Source organism: Botryllus schlosseri, chromosome 2, assembly GCF_051294905.1.
Source record: "Botryllus schlosseri isolate E-star chromosome 2, Bs_hap1, whole genome shotgun sequence".
In the NCBI taxonomy this organism is placed as follows: Eukaryota; Metazoa; Chordata; class Ascidiacea; order Stolidobranchia; family Styelidae; genus Botryllus; species Botryllus schlosseri.
The window spans coordinates 16,235,719-16,256,299 of NC_137237.1; the positions used below are offsets into that span (position 1 = coordinate 16,235,719).

At 40.7% G+C, this 20,581-nt stretch overlaps 3 long non-coding RNA genes across 3 annotated transcripts in view; all 3 read right to left on the reverse strand.

Moving 5' to 3' along the window:
- LOC145433826 (uncharacterized) overlaps positions 1-1,472 on the reverse strand; it is a 19,053-nt gene extending 17,581 nt beyond the window's left edge. Inside the window, exons 1-2 of the long non-coding RNA XR_013913202.1 lie at positions 953-1,472; positions 111-218 (exon numbers count right to left, since the gene is read on the reverse strand). This is a non-coding gene — a long non-coding RNA (uncharacterized LOC145433826). The remainder of the gene's footprint in view (positions 1-110; positions 219-952) is intronic.
- The window catches only part of LOC145433854 (uncharacterized), a 155,889-nt gene that overhangs the window by 66,748 nt on the left and 68,560 nt on the right, over positions 1-20,581 (reverse strand). The window lies entirely within an intron of this gene.
- LOC145433827 (uncharacterized) lies at positions 2,621-3,188 on the reverse strand. The gene is made up of 2 exons (XR_013913203.1): positions 3,056-3,188; positions 2,621-2,798 (listed from the first exon to the last, which is right to left on the reverse strand). It is a non-coding gene; the product is annotated as an uncharacterized LOC145433827 (long non-coding RNA).

Here is a 20,581-nt window from a genome sequence, read left to right on the forward strand (position 1 = left end):
TGGGCTATACAGATTTCGTGTAAACGGGGAAAGTGTGTACGGTGCACCATTCCGAGAAAGGTTGAATTGCTCTGTAATAAACTATATGTCACATAACTTATAAAACTCACATTTCCATTCTCTTCGGAAACTGTGCGCTCTGCACCTTCGACGATCTCTGTTCTCTGGACAGCAATTCAATTTGCATCCGTCCACAACGTATCTGGTGATCCTGATCACTGAGAAGATTAAGTACTGAATAATGCCAATAAAAGGACAGGTTCAGCTGTATATTTGGGTCAGGGCAATACAGAATATAAATGATGGATCACACGAAGGTCCTGGGAGAGGTTAAGGACGCTTCAAAATACATGAGGAACTGCGCCAGTTAAATGCTATTTAAATTAGCCGTTCTCAACCTATTTGTCTTCGGAGAACTCTTTTGGTCCTTCCAGGCCCGCCGCGGACACCTTCCTAAGTTTGTATTTCAGATTTACTTCTATTTAGCTCATCTAATTTTTGAAATGAACGGGAACCGATTGCGCGTAACCCTTGCGACGGCAACTTTCGGCATGACCCAACATGATGAGTCGCAATATTAGAAAACAGATTTTTCAATGAACATATTATGTCCAACCAAGTTAGTTGTACCCGGCAGCTCATCTGGAAATTGCGAAGTTACCCCGATTGATCCTTCTATCCATTTTTTCATCTTTTTCATAGACCCCTACTTTCCGGACCTTCTCAAAATAACTCACGGACTCCCCGTTCGGAACCACTGGCTAATGATCTATTACGAAATGTAAACGATCACAATATCTAAATATATTTCGTCAATATTGCGGTAAGTCGCTGTTGCGATTATGTTAAATGAAAGCTTGATGATCCGCATTATACGGAAAAATATGTGTTTAGTATAACGATAAACACAGATTAGGAAGAATTTTAGATGTTTAATGAATAAATATCTCACCAGTAGACCTATAACGAGTAGGAGGAGACGAAGTTGCCGATACTTGATCGTGAACTTGACAAATATTCGTAAGGAAGACAAGCGTGATTATGATTGCCCACCTCATGACTACAGTTCATGCGAGTCTACTATACGAAGATACACTGCACATGGAATATTCCTCTGGAGAAAATATACATATTATGTTTTGTTTATAAAAATTCAATGAGGTGCAGGAATGGTATTTACTGGAATATGTTCCGTTCTAGTCCGATTCGCTAACTGGCATTCGATTAGAATAGAGGCAGCGGGTGGGTCATAGGGATATTCCGAACGTTTAGTTTACTTTCGTGTTCGATATGCGAACCTTGATAATTCAGAAATTTGTGTTTGCAGACGAACCTCAGTAACTGTGAATATTTTGGGTAATATCGGATATTCCCGGTAATCTTACAATACATGATAAAATTTCCTGAGATATCAGCATACGCGAAACGAAAGGCAACCTTGAGTTGGAATATATTGTTGAACTGAATAAATTGAATTGACGTATCTATAACATACTATGTTTGTTAGTGATATGGAGACTTAAATTCGTCACTGCTACATTCGTGGCTTATATTTCCGTGCAGCGACAATATAATATATGACCGATGCTACCGAAAAGGATATACTTCAAAATTCCCACTAATCAATGGACATTTGGTAATTTGTTGCGCTGGAACAATAGTGGATGATCTAACAATCTACATCTCAAATAAACGTACATGGGTATACTGTATGGAGGATGTACAGTCTCAACTGTCGTCATCTAATCATTCGTTTAAAGCACTGTGAAGCAGTGTTGGGATCAAGTCACTACCTTCGAGTCACGAGTCATCTCGAGTCATTGCACATTTTGACACGAGTCAAGTCAAGTCAATCGATTTTCAAAGGTGACTCGAGTCAATTCAAGTCACTCGTTTTTTGGAGGTGACTCGAGTCAAGTCGAGTCAAGTCAAGTCAAGTCACGAGTCAAGTCAAAATTCAAGTCAAATTGAATTTTCGAAGTAGGCCTATGAGTGATGATTCGAAGTCATTATATTTTGCTAGCTGTGTGAAAGACATAATAATTGGCCATTTATCTTGAATTAAATAACGAATATAAAGGTAAATATACATGCAAAAAGACGTTGTATCGCCCACGCACAAGTAGAACTGCTAATAACATACGTGAGTAACTGTACAGTAGGGTTGTTCAGAATTGATCGACTTTCAAAATGTCGTGGTTTTCAGTCCGATTCCCATGCCTTATACCATAAAAACATATTCTAGGTACTTTTTTTCGTAATTCATCCCTTGCATCCGTGTGCACATTGAGCTGGAAGAATATCGGCTAAAAATAGGGGATTCCCCTAAAATTTGAGTGTCGCTATTCGGACTAGGCTAGTAAAACGTCATATATAAGCTGGTTTTATGTAGCTATTGCGGTTGGAGTGCTACATAACCTCACTATAGAAAGTATTGTCAGTTCAGGACACCATTTTCATGTCCCACACTGCCTTAGAACTCCTCAAAACTGCCTAAGACTGATAGTCATTTTGTTGGATCACCTATCCTACACTCCTCAACCCTACCCGAGATTGTTCATCAATTGCCGGGATCACCACGTGCAAGAATACAACTGTAAATGTATCATTCACTAACAGCCACATTATAAACATCACATTGTTCAAAGGAAACGAAACAAAAAGGCAAAGAAACAGATCAACTTGGCAAATACTACTTAAATCAGGTCCGGATGAAATGGTTGCTTTAGAGAAATCGGCATATCTGTTCCCGTTATCTTCCACGGCTTGTAAGAGGCTCGCTCGCTGTTCTTTGTCATCTGTTTTGAAAGCATCAAAGTCGGTATTCAATTTCACCAAACGCTCTGCTGCGCCGTTAACTATTTCAACGCTACTCACAAATTCTTGAGCAGTCACGAAATGCGATTCAGTATGCCATTCCGAAGCTGGAAGACTAAACCAATCATGTTCGACATGTATAGCATTGAATAGAAACCATGATTCCGGTTCAATAAAAGCAACCATACTCATTGACTCAGAGACAGAGTCAGAGATTAGACTCAGAGGTATAGCCTACCTCTGCGAAATTGTTCAAGGATTGGCATTTGCAGCAATTTAGCAGCCATCGCTTCCTTCACTTTGTCAGGAATCTTTGGTTTAGCCGAGAACATTGTTGATACCACCGTTTCCTCGGTGAGATGCCAATGATGCTCTCGCATCCTTTTATATGCCACATCAGCAACTGTGAAATCGCACAATGAAAAGTCTGTCATGCCATGAAGGAATTTGAGATCAATATACTGTGCGTCACATGCATTACCAGTTTTCAACCAAGCTGGGACATAAAACAGGACAACTTTCTAATGAACTCTTCAGAATAGCCCATTTGCTCTCTCCACATGAACATTTTTGACAGTGCAGCACTTAACTCATCCATCCAGCACTGCCAAGGCCTCAAATTTCCCTCCGAAACGACTTCTAGTGAGCTTTGCATCCCAGTGCAATGCAATGTGCCAAGTTGATCTGTTTCTTTGCCTTTTTGTTTCGTTTCCTTTGAACAATGTGATGTTTATAATGTGGCTGTTAGTGAATGATACATTTACAGTTGTATTCTTGCACGTGGTGATCCCGGCAATTGATGAACAATCTCGGGTAGGGTTGAGGAGTGTAGGATAGGTGATCCAACAAAATGACTATCAGTCTTAGGCAGTTTTGAGGAGTTCTAAGGCAGTGTGGGACATGAAAATGGTGTCCTGAACTGACAATACTTTCTATAGTGAGGTTATGTAGCACTCCAACCGCAATAGCTACATAAAACCAGCTTATATATGACGTTTTACTAGCCTAGTCCGAATAGCGACACTCAAATTTTAGGGGAATCCCCTATTTTTAGCCGATATTCTTCCAGCTCAATGTGCACACGGATGCAAGGGATGAATTACGAAAAAAAGTACCTAGAATATGTTTTTATGGTATAAGGCATGGGAATCGGACTGAAAACCACGACATTTTGAAAGTCGATCAATTCTGAACAACCCTACTGTACAGCTATATGCTACAGTCGATTATTATCAGCCAAATATAGAACCGAATACGAAGCCTTGTGAAGTTAAAACAATTTGATTTGGTAAAACAGCCTACACTTCCCATCCGTGAGAATAAAACGCACCAACTATATTTGTTCGATTTAAATCATACAAGAGGGTTGGTAAAGGTGAGCACTGCGCAACGTAAGCATTGACCCGTCTAAGAAACAGAGACACATTGCTAATAGATTAATCTACCACTACTACAGGGGCGGGCAACATACGGCCCGCGGGCCGGATCCGGCCCGCAACGGGATTTTGTCCGGCCCGCGGACAGTTTCGAGTAACTGTTAGTGTTCCCGTCATGTTAAACATGTTAATGTGGCCCGCGGCCCCAGTCTGCGGAGATTCCCCACTGCTTGCTTACTACGCCAAATTTTTGTGACTCTAGCACCGTGTGTTATTTGATCAGAGAGAAGCAGATATGATGGCGCCTGTATGACAATGTTGTTCTCAAATCCACATTGTCTTCGTCATTATCAGCGAGAACTGGCTTAGAAGTGACATTGCTGTTGTTAGAATACATTCATTAAATACGCTTTATTCCTTGTATAGGTGGATAAATGGGCGAATAATGGATCGATTCAGCCATAGGCACCGACTTATTTTTGCATGGGGTGGCAGGCGCGTAACCAGGGGATGTCGAAACCCCCTCCTTTTGAAACGCAAAACCCCGTCATTTTGAAATGACCATTCTGACGCTAATATTCAGTTGCAATTAAACAAGTCGTATTATCAGTGTTACGCGGCCACCAAGTAGCGAGAATCGTCTGTGCACGCATATCGTATCGCACAATGTAAACGAGATGAAATGATTGCGAAAGTAGGTCATTGATTGCCGCGGTCTCAGCATTCGTCGCTGGACTGTGCACTGAGCAGTAACACTGCGCGACAATTCTGAACACGACAGACACAAGAATTATGATTACAAACGCGCTCTTCCAATCAGTAATTATCCCTTACCGCCAACACAATGGGTTTTTACTTGGTATTGAGTAGCTCGCATCGTGACAATTGATTGCTGATTAAAACATCGATTTTGATTGCATTGCTGCATTTCCTGATTTACGTTCGCAAAGAATAATTGGATTAATATTATGGGCACTGGAATAAATTCCAACTAGCAGGCACACACAATATAACACTGTTCAACTTTGTGCTCCAAGAATATTTATCACAAAAATGGTTCACAAAGTATTTTAAACACGGCTTCCGGCCCTCATCGATGCAAATAATGCACTTTAATTTGTAGAAGGTGAACGTATATTTGGTCGTCAAATCGCGATAGGAGATGGTGTTTCTCAGAGCGCGCGATGAAATCTACGTTTCTAACGATTAGGTCGAATTTGTACATATAACAAGGATAGTTAGTTTGCTGAAATCGGCATCAGTACGCTATGCGAAATACATAGTAGCTAGTGATCAATTTTATCGGACTGTACAATCGGCCGGCAAGGTTGCGCTGATAACGAAATTGCAGACATGCCGCAAACCTGCAATAATTACAATTACAGGGTGCGCTAGTCATACCTAAATACCCAGATTCGGCAATGTTCAGACGCGGGCATATGTTTTAATCAATAAGATACATAAACACAAACAATATTACACTTAGAGATTGTTACTGTTCGGCGAAACTGTTTCTGCGGACGGTAGCAGGCCTGCATGCGGACGCGCTAAATCGAACTACCGTCGATAGCAGACTTGGACAACTAGATAATTCTAGTTGTCTAATTTCACTAAATTAGAGCGAAATGCCGGTAATCTAATTCTAATCTAATTTGTGAAATGTTCCTATGCTCTAATTTTAGTTCTAATCTAATTTATTGTTTTCCTGAAAATGCCTCTTCATACGAGGCATTTTCCAGCGAGTTGACAAGAATATCCCTCTCGCGCAGGGAAATCCAGTGCCATGCCAATCCGCTATAGCTTTACTGACACCGTGCAGTCATAGTAATTATTGTGACTAATAATAGCCTGCTAGCATAGTAGCTTGTAGTCTGCGAACAACATTCTAGTTTTTGAAACTTTACGTTAGTACAACGCCGTTCTGACTAACATGAGCGATGCTCATGGTTACCACAAAAGAAGTACGGTAATATTTCATTAAAATAGTACAATCGCAACAAGAAATATCATAATCATAAACGTCATTCTATTTTGAACTATATGAGTTGCGCAAGGTACCCGACAGCGCTTTGCAACGACTAATGAATCGACCTTGGGGCTAGCTAGACATGTTACTTTGGCTGAAAGACTATCTTATCCTACAGATTGATCTTGTGGGGACGTCCTATGCCGTTTTCGAAGCGTTTTCATGACGGTGTCTGGGCCATGGCACGTCAAGACAATATGCTTATTGATATCAGCTGACTCTCCATCGATGGAATGCTGTTGCCATTGCCGAAGCCGTTTCATCTAGTGTGGAATAGCGTTGTTGGTCACAGGCGAATAGATTAGTTTGAAACAACAATAATAATAATAATTTGAAACTAAAATTAATTTTAGCATTTAAATGCTTTATGTTGCGTATTTCCAACATCTCAAATCAGATCGCTGTTCGCGATTGTTGTGACCCCTGGTAAATGAGCCAAGCTTGGTGTACAAACGTTAACTGTTCTCATGGTTATGGGGATGCACTGTGATTTGATAACAACTGATTTTTGCTGTAATCATTTCCCATTCACAATTTCATTCAATTTTAATTTTTTTACGAATTCCGTAATTCTAATTCTAATCTAATTTGAAAAAACTGTGAAGCTCTAATTCTAATTCTAATCTAATTTGGAAAAAGCTGTGGAGGTCAAATCCTAATTCTAATCTAATTCAGAAAAGCTGAAAATTTTCTAGTTGTCCAAGTCTGGTCGATAGTGCACATGAGATATCGATGACCTATTTCGCAATCAAATGATTCTCGCTAATTTGCAGTACGCAGCGTCGATAATACGAATTAGTGAACTGGCTTCAAAAGGACGGGGTTTCTAGTTATAAATGAGATACTCCCTGACTACGCACCCGAGGTGTCAATGCCGACAACGCGCTGGTTAATATCAGCCCGGGGCTTACGACCTACGTAGGCCCCGATCAGCCAGTCGAATTTGATCGTAAAATGGTACGCTTTTAATTATCCACGTGTTATTGCAGCAACAGCAATATGGGCGCATGCCGCGACCTTATCCATAGAAATACACATCCCAAAGGTTTGAAATCCGATCCGCCATATGATTGCGCTCGATAGAGTCCGTCCAGCAATAAAGTTTATTGTAACATTCAAACTAATCGAATGAATTCAGCATTTTCGACACCGAAAATCTCGTCTTATATCAATATTTGAAAACGTAATTCAACGTCGTGCACTGCACAATGCGCAATATTCATAATAAAATTAAACGCTGACAAGTGACACCCATGGAATGCGAGTGTATAAAGCAGGCAATAATTAGTAGCCTACAGATGATAGCAAACGAGAAAGCGCGCATCTAATCAGTAATTCCACTACTTGCGTACAGCACGAAGGGGTTCCAAGTCCGATGTCGCGACAATTGTTTGCTCATTATAGCGACGTATGAGCTGCATTGTTGCATTTCCCGATAAAAGTCTGCAAACCCTCGTTAGAGTAATGAATATGCGCACTTTGCGCAGGAATGACTTTCAATTCGCAGGCATACACAAACACAGTGTCCTATTTCGCGCTCCATGCCTCAAATACGGAACTAACTCAAGAATTATTTTGTAACTGAATATGGGCGCAAAAACAAAACGAATTACGAGAAAGAGTACGTGAATTCGCTCGCCTGGTCGAAAGAGAAGATGGTGTTTCTCCATAACGTTTCTCAGCGCAAGCGTATCGAAATCGACGTCGTAAACAAGGTTGCTTCGATTGTCTGATTACTAATCACGGATTATTGGGGCGTTTTAAGCACTAGTTCGTGGTCGCCGACGAAGCTACGTATTCTATTATTCGCGCGCGTATCGGTTAATGGAAAACTCGGTAATTGACAGCGCTGATGATTTGAAATCGCAGACGGCGGGCGTTTAATCTTATTGTATGGGGTGGTCGCCACCCCGCCAACCCGTAACTCGGCGCCTATGGATTCACCAATCCGGCCCGCCAAGTACTTAGTTTTTTTTTTATATCCGGCCCGCCGACTGGAGAAGTTGCCCGCCCCAGCACTACTACGAAAACGTAAGCTGTGATCGTTTCGTTTGCGGTCAATTTGTTTGTGATGTAACGGTGGAGGATCAGTGTAACGTACAATCAGTGAAGAACTGGTTGCTCTCACAAGTGCCACCGGTGCATCCCGAACAATCCGAACATACACAAGATACAGTGATTTAATCGACACCGCTTACTTGGTGACTTGAAATTGACTGGTAAATTTTGCTCTGAGTCACGAGTCAATACACATTTCTGAAACTCCGAGTCAAGTCAAGTCGAGCCATTTTCTCAAAGTGAGTCGAATCAAGTCAAGTCATACGAAAAAGTTGACTCGAGTCATCCCAACCCTGCTGTGAAGATAGCGTATTTGTATTGTCGGACGTCAATGGTGTGATAGCTACCTAATACCTCATGTATTGTGTAAACTTACAGGGTGCCTGGAATTATCGATAGGAAGTAATATCTTCGTGTTCACACGAACCATAACCTTTCATGAGTTCGCACCCTCCCTCGTAAGTAACGCATATAACTATCGTCGTATAGTTCAATTCCTCCCCGTAGTTATGTATGAGGCGAAAATAGCCTACGCCATGTTGTAATTCAAAATCGAAGCAGTAATAATTGAAGCTTAACAGTGTATAACTCATCTCCAAAAACACTTTTAGCAACCGGGAACTATGATTCAGCATGTTTGGACCGATAATGCCGTGCATCACTAATCTGGTGGTTCTTGACCTTTACTAACCCGCGGAACACCTGCGTCAGGGGTCGGGAACCTTTTTCGTCCGAAGAGCCATATTTTAACTCGCAAAGAGCCACACATGTCAATCAAATATTACATCACAATCGAAAATTCGTGACGTTGTGGTAGCACTTATTCAAATTCACTACATGCGATTCGTCGATTCTCTGTAAAAACTCTCAATAATCATGTCGGTTGCCTTATTTGACAATGCGAAACTTTAATTATATAGATCTTTTGCCAGTTACACCTTTTCAATTGTCGTACAGTGAGTCTCGTTAGAGCCATTTGATATTTTTCGAAGCAAGTCAGGGATGCTTTACTGACGTCTTAAGGCTGGTGGCTCATGGCTGCTGACGGTTACGGCAGTAGTATTCGAAGTTGCAAATACGGCTTAACACCCTTGCTTATGAGCATTGTGTGATGAAACTTTTTTTTCATTTTAACCGACCAATGTAGCGTCAATGAGTAACATTCCACTATTCTATGTTATTGGTTTCGTGCTTTCTGAAAGAGAGTAATGCCCGGGTAATTCAGACGGATGGGCAGTAGCCAAAAAGAAAATCAGTATAAAAAAAAAAATTTAACTCGTAACTGATGTTACAGTGATAATGTGATTTCGCGAAGGTACATGACGAACAGTGTCAGAAATTCAAAATTAAATGCTTTTATGACACGATTCCCTGACTTCGCCAATCAAATATAGATTCATATTCTGCTTCCATTTCTGTTTCGTACACCTACTTGCGTAACTTATAAGTGTACTATACTAATGATCTCTTTTAAGCACTTTAGGTTTGTCGACTTTGCCCCTCCATTCTTTTCTGGTGACCATGACAGTCTTAAGCAATCACAACGTCACGAATTTGCCTGTGCATATTTTTCATTTTAAATGCTTCGAATTTATACAGTCGTGGAAATCATACATCGGAACCATTCTCACATTCACACTTGTTTTCTCTAGAACAGGTTAATATTCATGATCAAGGTTTTTCTCTTCCAACCAAATTACCACGCTTAAGGCCTATCCGTTAAGTGTATAGGCTACAATTCAGTAGGCCTATAGCAGAATCCTCATGGCGAAAGACGCACTCTATAACATCGATTTACTGGTATTTATGTAATTTTCGAATTCACATTCTCAAATCAATAGATTTTTTCGCCGGCTCTCCCTTTTGTTTATTGAGTGGAGAAAGGGATATTTCATCCTGTGAAACCAAAAGGCACCGATCATTTCACTACAACTTTATCGTTCAACTCATCGAACACAAATATTCGCAGTGGATAACACTTCTGTGGTGCTTAGATTTGTTTTGGTACATTTCGTCTACAGACCCGCGTACCAGTCAGTCAGAGATTATTATCGACAATGACGCTAATTTACTACTATTACTGCTACTTAAAATTCATGTTGTTGTAAACATCGTAACAATAATTGATTACTAGAAACTATACATAAACTGGATAAGACCCTTCTTGCGGCGCGCGACAAGATTCTGTCAAACTTTCAGAGGTGGTCAGTAACGAAGTACTTCTACTTTTTCGAAGTACTCAAGTAGTTTTCCTCTACTTCTGGTACTTACTCAAGTAGATCTGAATTTCATTACTTCTACTTCTACTTCATAATTTTTTGTGATCTACTTACTTACTTTTCGCTATTTTCAGTTTGTCAAGTAGAAGTAGTTTAATCCTCCAATCAGGAAGACAGCTTGAGTAATTTCGGGCTGTTTTCACGGAGTATCGACATTTAATTTTCATAAAAGTTGAGTTAAGCCTAGAATTTTGGTCGCGTTTCGCGCGCAGTGAATGTGGAGTATCCAGTATGATTTCACGAAAGTATCGTTGAATATAATTTAGGTAGCGGGTGGGCGTGGTTCCGTTCACACCGCATTGTCACCCTTCGCCATATCAAATATTTCATCACAGTATATATGGTTTATCATAATGTTTGAAACTGATGTTTCGCAATCTAGCATTTACTTATCATATCGTAATCTAGCTGTCCATGGCGTGTCCTAATATGGAAAAGTGGACTCTGACTTTTCTTTAGTTTTAGAGCTGTTTCAGCATACCAACCTTCGAAACTTTCTGGACACTTGCAATTCCCAGTACCGTATATTTTGATTTCTAATTAATATCAATTCTTTTGTCTGGATAATATACATGTTGAAGTCACTGGCGTAGCCAGAGAGGGGCGAAAGGTGCGATCGCTCCCCCAAAATTTTCGAAACTTTTCGTAAAATCAATAAATATAACAGCATTTTGGAGAAGATAAATGCAACCGAAAACTTTTCTTCGCGCTTCGCGCGATTTAGTGTCCATACACGTCTTCACTATATTATCGGTGTCCCGAAAAAGAATTCTTCTGCAAATACCCATAATTTAATTTAGCAGCATTCTTAATTATGAGAATACAACGGTACCAGTAGATACACGAGAGTACGGTAGCTCGAGATCGTTGGGTTGATTGAGTCTAGGGTTGTCAGTTCAGTATGGGGGTGAGGTACTGATGTTAGTTCCGGCAATGTTCGTACCGGGACACATGAAGACATCTAAAGTAGGCTACATGCGACTCCGTAAAGTGCGCTCCCAAAATGATTGACGGCCATAAAACCGACGCATGTATTCCGAAGCCTACGATATAGGCTGGCGCCTAATGATCATGTCCCTGCAATTAGACACCTCCGACATAAATGCGACTGGCACAGGAAAATATCGGCACCTCCCGTGAAAAAGCGCTAAATTGAAATCGCGCGAGTCTGATCAAAGGAGTGTTTTAATTTGGTCTGGTGTGTATCATCAATTCCAATCTTTAAAGTTGCGTCAATCTTTACCAGAGGTTGCTAAATAACTGTGCTTCAACGAAGTAAGACTGGAATCCACTTGCTCATATAGGCTACTCGTACGAATATTAGTCATCAAATTCTTTCATTTATTCAAGAATATTTCACGCTCCGCGCAACTAGGTCCGAAATTCACACCGGTTGTTCATCACTCAATGTCAGCGATTTGGGCTCGTCCGTGAAACGATCACCTAATACAAGCTGTATTTGGAAACTGGAAGCTTCCATAGGGTATGTGTGTGTGTGTGTGTGTGTGCGTGCGTGCGTCTAAGAATCGTATGGATAACGGGTAGTGATGAAACTGCCCATGGCAGGATGTACGGTTCTGCGAGGAGTTCCCACGGGGGAGCTCCCCTAAACTCCTAACTCCCCCCCCCCCTATAAAAAAAATTGTAATTTAGGCTACGACCTTGAGTGTGGGTAATATCTTGAGTATGGTGACAGCTTTCTCCGCAAGTCATGAAGTAACAGCAATAAATGACAACTGTCCCGTCTTGCGCCCACCCTATAGAAACTCTAAATCAGTGGTTCTCAATCCCTTTTTGTTTTAGAGGACCCCCTCTGGACCTTCACGTACCCCCGCGGACCCTCAATTGTTATTTCAAATTTGAAACTATTGTCATGCAAACTTCATCTGTCCTGTGCAATTATTAACTGTAGGTTAGTGATAAAAACAGCCAAATGACCTTTATTGAAAATAACATCATACTATTTATGTAGAAATCGGGAAGACTTTTTATTATTTCAAAGCGAATTCTGTAGCTGCATTTCTTGAAATACGGGGCCATGTCTTGAAAATCCGCGTCGTCGATTTGATATGAACTAGTGCCCAAAATCCATTTCCACAAAGATAGGTGATGGCGAATGTAATAATAACGCGTAACGCTTCCGACGACACCTTTGGCTATGATGGCAACATACATGGACCAATATAACCTCCAGCCGAGTCATTTCTATCTAGCAGCTCTAACATCCCTAAACATCAATATGTTAGTATGAATATGCTATTGACAATTGGGCAATTAAAATGACTTTGCACAGTGGAATATTTCATCTCAGACGGTCATTCTCTGCTTATGTGAGTCCTGAAGTTTTAGCAGTTATAAAGCGAAAGTGCTTCGTGATTTCTCTAATTTAAAACAAACTAAAAATTAGCTTATCAACCATTTTGCAAATTTGGAGGTCTCGCGAACCCCTTGAAAATGCTTTGCGGACCCCCGGTTGAGAACCACTGCTCTAAATAGTCTTGCCGTATGGCATGAACAATGAACATAGTTCAAGTGTGCCCCCTGAATGTTTGATGACACCATCACTATCTTCCCTACCGGTAAATCTGATAATGAAAACGTATTTGCAATATGCAAGTAGCAATATAATGAACCAATTTCATTCATTGACCATGAAAAATTCTCGCGCTTCGCGCGAAAGTGTTGACGTCCGAGGTTGCCACAACCGTTATACTATCACATCACTTTATGTATGAGTGGAATATATGACCCAGATCTTGTGTTAATCATCCAATAAGGGCCCAATACCATCGTTATTAACCTATTTTTTCCTTATCTTTAAGCGGGAGGGGCTCATTTACGTCATCGAATTTTTCGCCCCCCCCCCCCAAATATTTTTTCTGTCTATACGCCCTTGGTTGAAGTATAAAAGCAAGTGTAGTAATGCCTTCAATTTCCAGAAATAAAGCTTGCAGCAAACAATACGTTCATATTGCCAAATTTATTCCACTGGAAGCTTTTCGACTTGCTCTCTTCAGCAGTGAACCCTAGTAAATGAGGTTAACCAAGTTCGAAATATAGAAAGAATTTTGTCGTTGTGACATAATAATGACAAGTACCCAGAGTCGCGAACGGCAGTAATCAGTAGGGATGGTGTGAACGTGAGGTTCACGTTCGCGTTCTGTGTGTGAACCTCGGAAACTTAGAGGTTCACGTTCACAACAGAACCTTGGTATAGGTACTGCACTGTGAACCTTTTTCATATATTACAATTTTCACTTCATTATGACATCTTCCGTTCAAATTTATTGCATTTCAACTGCGGGCTACTCTATTCATGGCGCTGGCAGTATAAAAATCAACAGTAAACGAGCATGCACCATGACAATCTCAAAAGTTTTACTTGCTTTGTTACAAAAGTTTGCTCGAAATATCCAGCTTAATTACCGTTTGTGACTCTCTGCTGTGAGCTTGACCCGCAATCACACAACATCACGAGCGAAACGCGTAGTCAGCAATGATGCTTACTCGAACAATCAATGAGATTGATATCGTTTTCTGATGTAAAAAATCTAGCAGGTGTTCGGGGTCAATCTTGACTTCATAGTTTCACTGTATCATTAAAACCAAATCCGTACGATTGAGGTGTTGACTACGGCTGTATAACTTGTTAATGGAGTAAAATCGGTAGCAAGTATAGAAACCCGTTTCACACTCTGCCTAATATCAATGTAGCATAGTGACGTGCGGTGAGGTTCATGGCTGGTGAGGCACGACCCCCCTCCCCCCAACACACACACACCCACACAAACAAACACGCACGCACGTAAAGTACCTGATAAAGAGACCCAAAATGTGAATAACAACAGCAACGGGTATAGAAGAGCATTTTCTTTGCACACTGATAGCCGTTGCAATTCCACATTCTACAATACATGTAGGACTGGGCGCTAGTGTGCTAATTGGACACCATCTCTTCAAGTACCGGTATAAATTATCCGAAGCACATGAAAATAGCATCCTCATTTACAAATATTTTTCCTGTAAAAAACGCTAGATTTGCCGAATTTCGAAGGAAAATACACTAGGACACTATAGGTCAAGTCAAAATACACTGGACCTAGTGTAAAAACACTAGGAGTGGCACCACTGACCACAAACAATGGCAACACAGGCTATGTAAGAATAGCTATCACATACCACAATTAAGGGTTATAGGTATTGTAGTTGAACACAGCATAAAGACCACAAACAACGACAATGCAGCCTATGCAAGTAGCTGTCACATACCACAATATAACGTAGCTATGGATGGAAAATACATAACAGCTACATAAGTAAGGGAATGTATTTGCTCCGCATTACGTATTGGCCGTCGCTACTGTATAATTCCTACAAGACTGTTGTATTCCGAAATCGATAGCGCGTTTCACTGTGCGGCGATTGTCATATTGTTAGCGAATAGTGCAAGAGGCAGATTCGTTTGTGCCTCACCTGACTATTGTTTCTCTGCAATGGCATTGTCTGTAATGAAGCCGAATGTCACCTTCCTTGTCGATTTTGGAGGGGTTCTGGTGCTCTGATACTGTTAATATTTGAATTTTCGGAATCAGTGTGACGATAGCACTTGATTGATACCAGTTATTATGAATTCCGAGCTATTTATGATGAATTGCATTGCCGCATGTGAGGCACGACCCGCCCGTGCCTCACCTGTACCTCACCTCTCCTTATGCACTGTATTTTTGAATAATAATTATGCAAATTGATGGTGTTGGGTGAAAAAATGTTCAAATTTTGTTATTTATGAGCATCGATATAAAATATCAAAATAATCATCGACTCATGTAGTGTTTTCACAATTTTCACTTACTCACCCTGACGACAGGTGAGGCACTGCCTCACCTGCCTCATTGGACCGCACGTCACTGATGTAGCAATACCCAGACGCCGAATACATTGTCCGGTCTGGGCTGGACCGTTAAGGCGTAAGGTTTTATTCCCTGGTAAGTCGTCGTCGAAATAGTTGGCTAAGCAACAGAAAATATTGATTTTATGGGAATAATATATCTTTTGATTGCCTCAGTTGATACATTTAGCGACGTTTAAAACGCCAATATGTACCTCAGCATTGTGGCATTATGTGGCCCGAGTCGTCGCTAGGTATCGTGTACAGTGCACACTGTATAAGTGTACATTGATATAGGCTATCACTTCACTGAAAGATAGGATTGGAATTGGCAATAAGACGTCACGTAACGTCATGAGGTTCACGTTCGCGTTCACACAGAACCTTTAAAAAAAGGTTCGCGTTCACACGAACCTGAACGTTTCTGTGGTTCACACCATCCCTAGTAATCAGCGCACGGTTACGGTACAGCATAACTAACCTACGGAGGTTAGTTATCTCTAGTAAAACAGCCGAATGACAAAACAACACTAATAGAAGATTCCCAGCGTGTAGAGATGTTCCTTCTGGCGACACAATGTAGCATTTTTACGGTCCACCATATTTTTTATTAACGGTTACTAATCGCACAATGTGTTTACACCGTATCCAACACACCATCTCCGTATTGCTCTTCGACTAAACTACAGGCCTTATAGTATGGGGGAGTACGCAATACCATGATATTTTCTAAAACGTGCTGTTTGAGTAAACAGAGGATTAGTATCGCATTTCCATATCAATACTATCATTTTCATCCCATGATGTGGACGAATGCTTATCCCTATGATATCGAAAATTGGATACCTGCTGGTATGCATCAATATGAATCAAGCTCGTCACCTTTCGCATAGCTCAATTTGCACCTTTTTACAATCCATGTGAACGAATTAGGATCGTTTTCACAACTACTTACTTACTTGAGTACTTTTAAAGTCAGTCAATTCTACTTCTACTTCAAGTAGTTCTAGGTTGCTCATGGAAGAAGTAATTCTACTTGTACTTGAGTAGATTTTTCGTTGCTACCTCTACTTCTACTTGAGTAGCTTTCTTGACTACTTTGACCACCTCTGCAAACTTTATATGCTAATTTCTTCCCAGCTGAAACGATTCTTTATCAAATCTTCAGCTTGACATCAATATTGAATATTTCGTATGTGCACCCTATACGCACCGTACTTGCTGTATTTACTAGAGCTGTTTTCCTTGGTTTGATAACTTTATCTTTCCATTGACCTCTTAGTCCAGCCTGAGCTATTAACCCCAGTGGCCGAGTTTGTGATATCGTGTGATAGATTCCTTTAATTTTGAGCCGTATAGTGAAAGCTAAATGATGTTCCAAAATAACGTATACCATAAGGTGATAACGGACTATGCTGCACCAGTCCTTCATGGGATATAAGCGACACTATCACATTTTACAGTACTACTACTAACAATAATATAATGGTTATATGATAGTCATATAGTAATAACAGTTTTACAGTGAAGAAAGAATATAATATAATATTAATATTATAATAGGAAGAATAAGAACTGGCCATTCCAGCTGATCAAAACATGCTACAAAAGGAATCAGAAAAACAATCGAAATACGCACAGCTCAAAATGGAATGTGAGAAGATGTGGCGATGCAAATGAACGTAGTATCGATAGTCATTGACGCTATAGGCGTGGTAGGCAACTAGCCCATGAGACATATCCTACAGATTCCGGGTAAAGTTCGATTCGACATGATCCAAAAGATCACGATATTGGGTACTGTGAATATTCTTCGGAAGGCCGTGAATGCGCCACTGGACTAAATGAAGGAATCGCAGCATAATTTCCGCAATTTTGATTCTTCATCTTCCATCATCTCTACCTCTGCTCTGCAACTCTGACCAATTCTTCATCAACCGCAATTCTGTAATCTGATCTCTTCGTGTATTGCATGAATAACAATTTGGCTGTATTACAGAAATTTTAAAAATTTACTTCAATCTCGCCATTTTTCTTTGGGGGCAGGTTGCTCCCCGGATTATGTGTGTATTTACCAGTTTCATTGTGAATAAAGAATATAATAATAATAATACCACTTGAAATAGCACTTTAATCTGGCCCGTACGATTTTTTTTGCGATTTTAGTTATTTGTAGTGTCACTATTCGCGAAGATACGTCTCGCAATTCCAAACGTGACCGTTTCCGATGAACTGCTGAAGTTACGCGATCACTCGAACGAATCTACTTTTCGACGCCAACTTAAGTTATCTTCAGACCCTTCATTTTCTACTTCAGCTTCAAGTAGTTTTGACATATCTTGGTAGTTCCTACTTCTATAGTTATAATTAGGTGGATATTCACGTCGTCACGCTCTTGGAGAAAAGACTGGGTATTCACAATTAAAGGGCCGAAAAGGGTGGTAAGCCCTACACTACTACATAAGAGAATTAAATCACGAGTTATTTTGATATTACTCGACTCGAGTCACTTTGTAATTTTGTGTGACTTGACCCTAGTGGCGAGATAGCGTAGTGGTATAATCCACAGCTGCAACACCAATGGGTTGCGGGTTCGAGTCCGACCGAGGTCGACAACAGAATTCCTACTTAAGTGCTGGAGGTCTATCCAAGCTAGGGTTACCATATTTCTGTGACCAAAATTCCGGACACTCTTTAGCTCCCACTAGTGGATTTCAAAATGAGTTATGAGCACATTGTCTGTCAATATGACGTCTCACTACCAAAGCTTTGCTTATAGACCAGAGGTGGTCACGATCCGGTTCAGGAGTATGTGACTGTGTATTGTGTAACCAGGACCAAAACCACATTTCCAGCCCCTTCCCGCCCAAATAGACAATGATTTTGGGCCCACCATACGGTAATCGATGCAACGTCTGGGGGGCTTGCTATATGCATCTGGTTTCTATATGCATCTATTCGTTACGTTGTCTGGATGAATTCTTTCAATAATATTGGTTCTTCCATATTTCTATATAGTTTAATCCTCTCTCCGGGCCTACATGATCAGAGTTAGCGGTAGAGCTGGTGGAGGATGATGACTTCGAAAATGCAAAGAGCGTAATTGTAGATCGTTAAGCTATGTTCATGACACACCGATAAGATTATTTCTCAGCCTTATGCCGGTGCGCAGCACAGATCTTTACAAACACCCCACATCCAGTGGTTTCCAACCTTTTATGATCGCGACTCCATCTCGAATTTTAAAATGCTCCATGGCCCAGATCAAAATTTGACGAGCTGATTACTAAAAGAAGTCAGCACCTTTGCCCAGACTTACTCAGAGGCTATTTTGGTCGCGAACCTCAGAATGAAGGCAAAGGAACCCCACGTTTGGAACCACAATCTTTGAATAAAGCATTTCAACAGCCGTAGTCATCTCTAGGATTATACTGTTCTCCTATAATTGCGATAACAATTAGGCTTATTTCAGTAAATCAAGGATATTTTTATTTATATTTATTGCAATTTTTGCGAGGGTGGTAGTTCCAATATTAAAATCAATAAATGCGATAGTAAATCGCGCGCAGCGCGAAGAAAAATATCATGTAGCTTAAATATTCCCAAGCATAATGTTATTATGTTGATTTACGAAAAAAGATATGAGCCTACGTCAAGCCTTCAAAATTCCGGACATTCAGGCATATTTTAGAAATTCCCTGACGCAAGTTTGAACAATGAAATTCCGGACATGTCCGGGAAATTCCGGACGTATGGCAACCCTAATCTAAGCTCCCCCTCGCCATCTCGTCCGTGTAAGCGGTGTCTATTAACAGCCTAGAATTGGGCCGTGCTACAAGTCGGCAGCCACGGAATAAGGAAATTGGCTTGGTGTAAATGACCAATGACCATAGTAGTCGACAAACACCATGAATGCACCTCCAAAGAAATCCTAAAATATTGTACTCGATTTATACAGCAGTATAAGTCTGAGGTAGGTTCTGGTTCCGTGTACCATGGGTGTATACTCACACCCGTGTATCAGGGGTGGTACAAGGGTGGTAATACATAATCTGTTCGCTAAGAGTGCACTTCTACTCCTAATTGAGTGGGAATGCTGATTAATTTGCCATCTCCGCCAGCAACCGTCCAAGAGACCGTAACGAGCTTAGAACACGCATTGCACGAGGAAGCAACACATCACCATAGTTACATGTATGTTGTATATACATAAGTTACACAGGATGGTGACGAAAGTACTCTTGCCTTCAATTTTAGGTTTGGACATTTGGTTGTCCTCAATTTTGAATACAAAAGCAACGCGTGACTTCTTCATAGGTTTTACGTGAAACTGTCCGTATAAATTTTTAGGACGGAACATGGACGGGAACCGGATTGGATATCCGTCCAGATTTTATAATTATCGGCCGGAGCTGGTTTGGAGCCTGATCAGTACTTTTTCTGATGCGGACGTAGTCGGGTCGGAGCCGGATCAGTACTTGAATATGACAGCCTTACCATTTTCCACCCTCAAATCGATAGTTAAAGTGAAACGTTCATGGAAATAAACCACAAGCCAAGTCCAAATTGGCATAATCACTTCAGAGAAGAGTTGGGTTTGATATTTGAGTTTTTAGTTTCCTGTTTGCATTGTTCCAATCAATATCCGATACCATCTTGCGAGTGTATAATTGTAATCGGAGTTTTTCGGACCGGATCAAGGTCATTTCCAAAATACGGCCTTGGCGTCGCGCCGGAGTCGGACCAGAGCTTTAAAAACAGGATTGGAGTAGGACCAGAGAATTTATCGATCCGCTCCGCACTATTACATTTACTACATATCACATATTGAATAAGCAACATGACGTCTTAGAATCGCTTTCGCATTCACAATGTAAATTGTTCCTATGCCATGGCAACATTTTCATGACGCATTTCTACGACTGAATAACTTGGATTTGCAGCACTCCGGAAAAAAGGTCATATTACAGACACCACCGGTAGCACGGTCCACTGGCAAATATTGCGTCGTCAAACTGAAATCCATAGTAATTGAGATAACGCATGCAAATGGTTTCCTGAACAAGTTAATGTGGAAGCCGGTATACAGTATAAATTCCTCAGTCCGACTAAACGTAAACTTTGGCTAGTGACAACT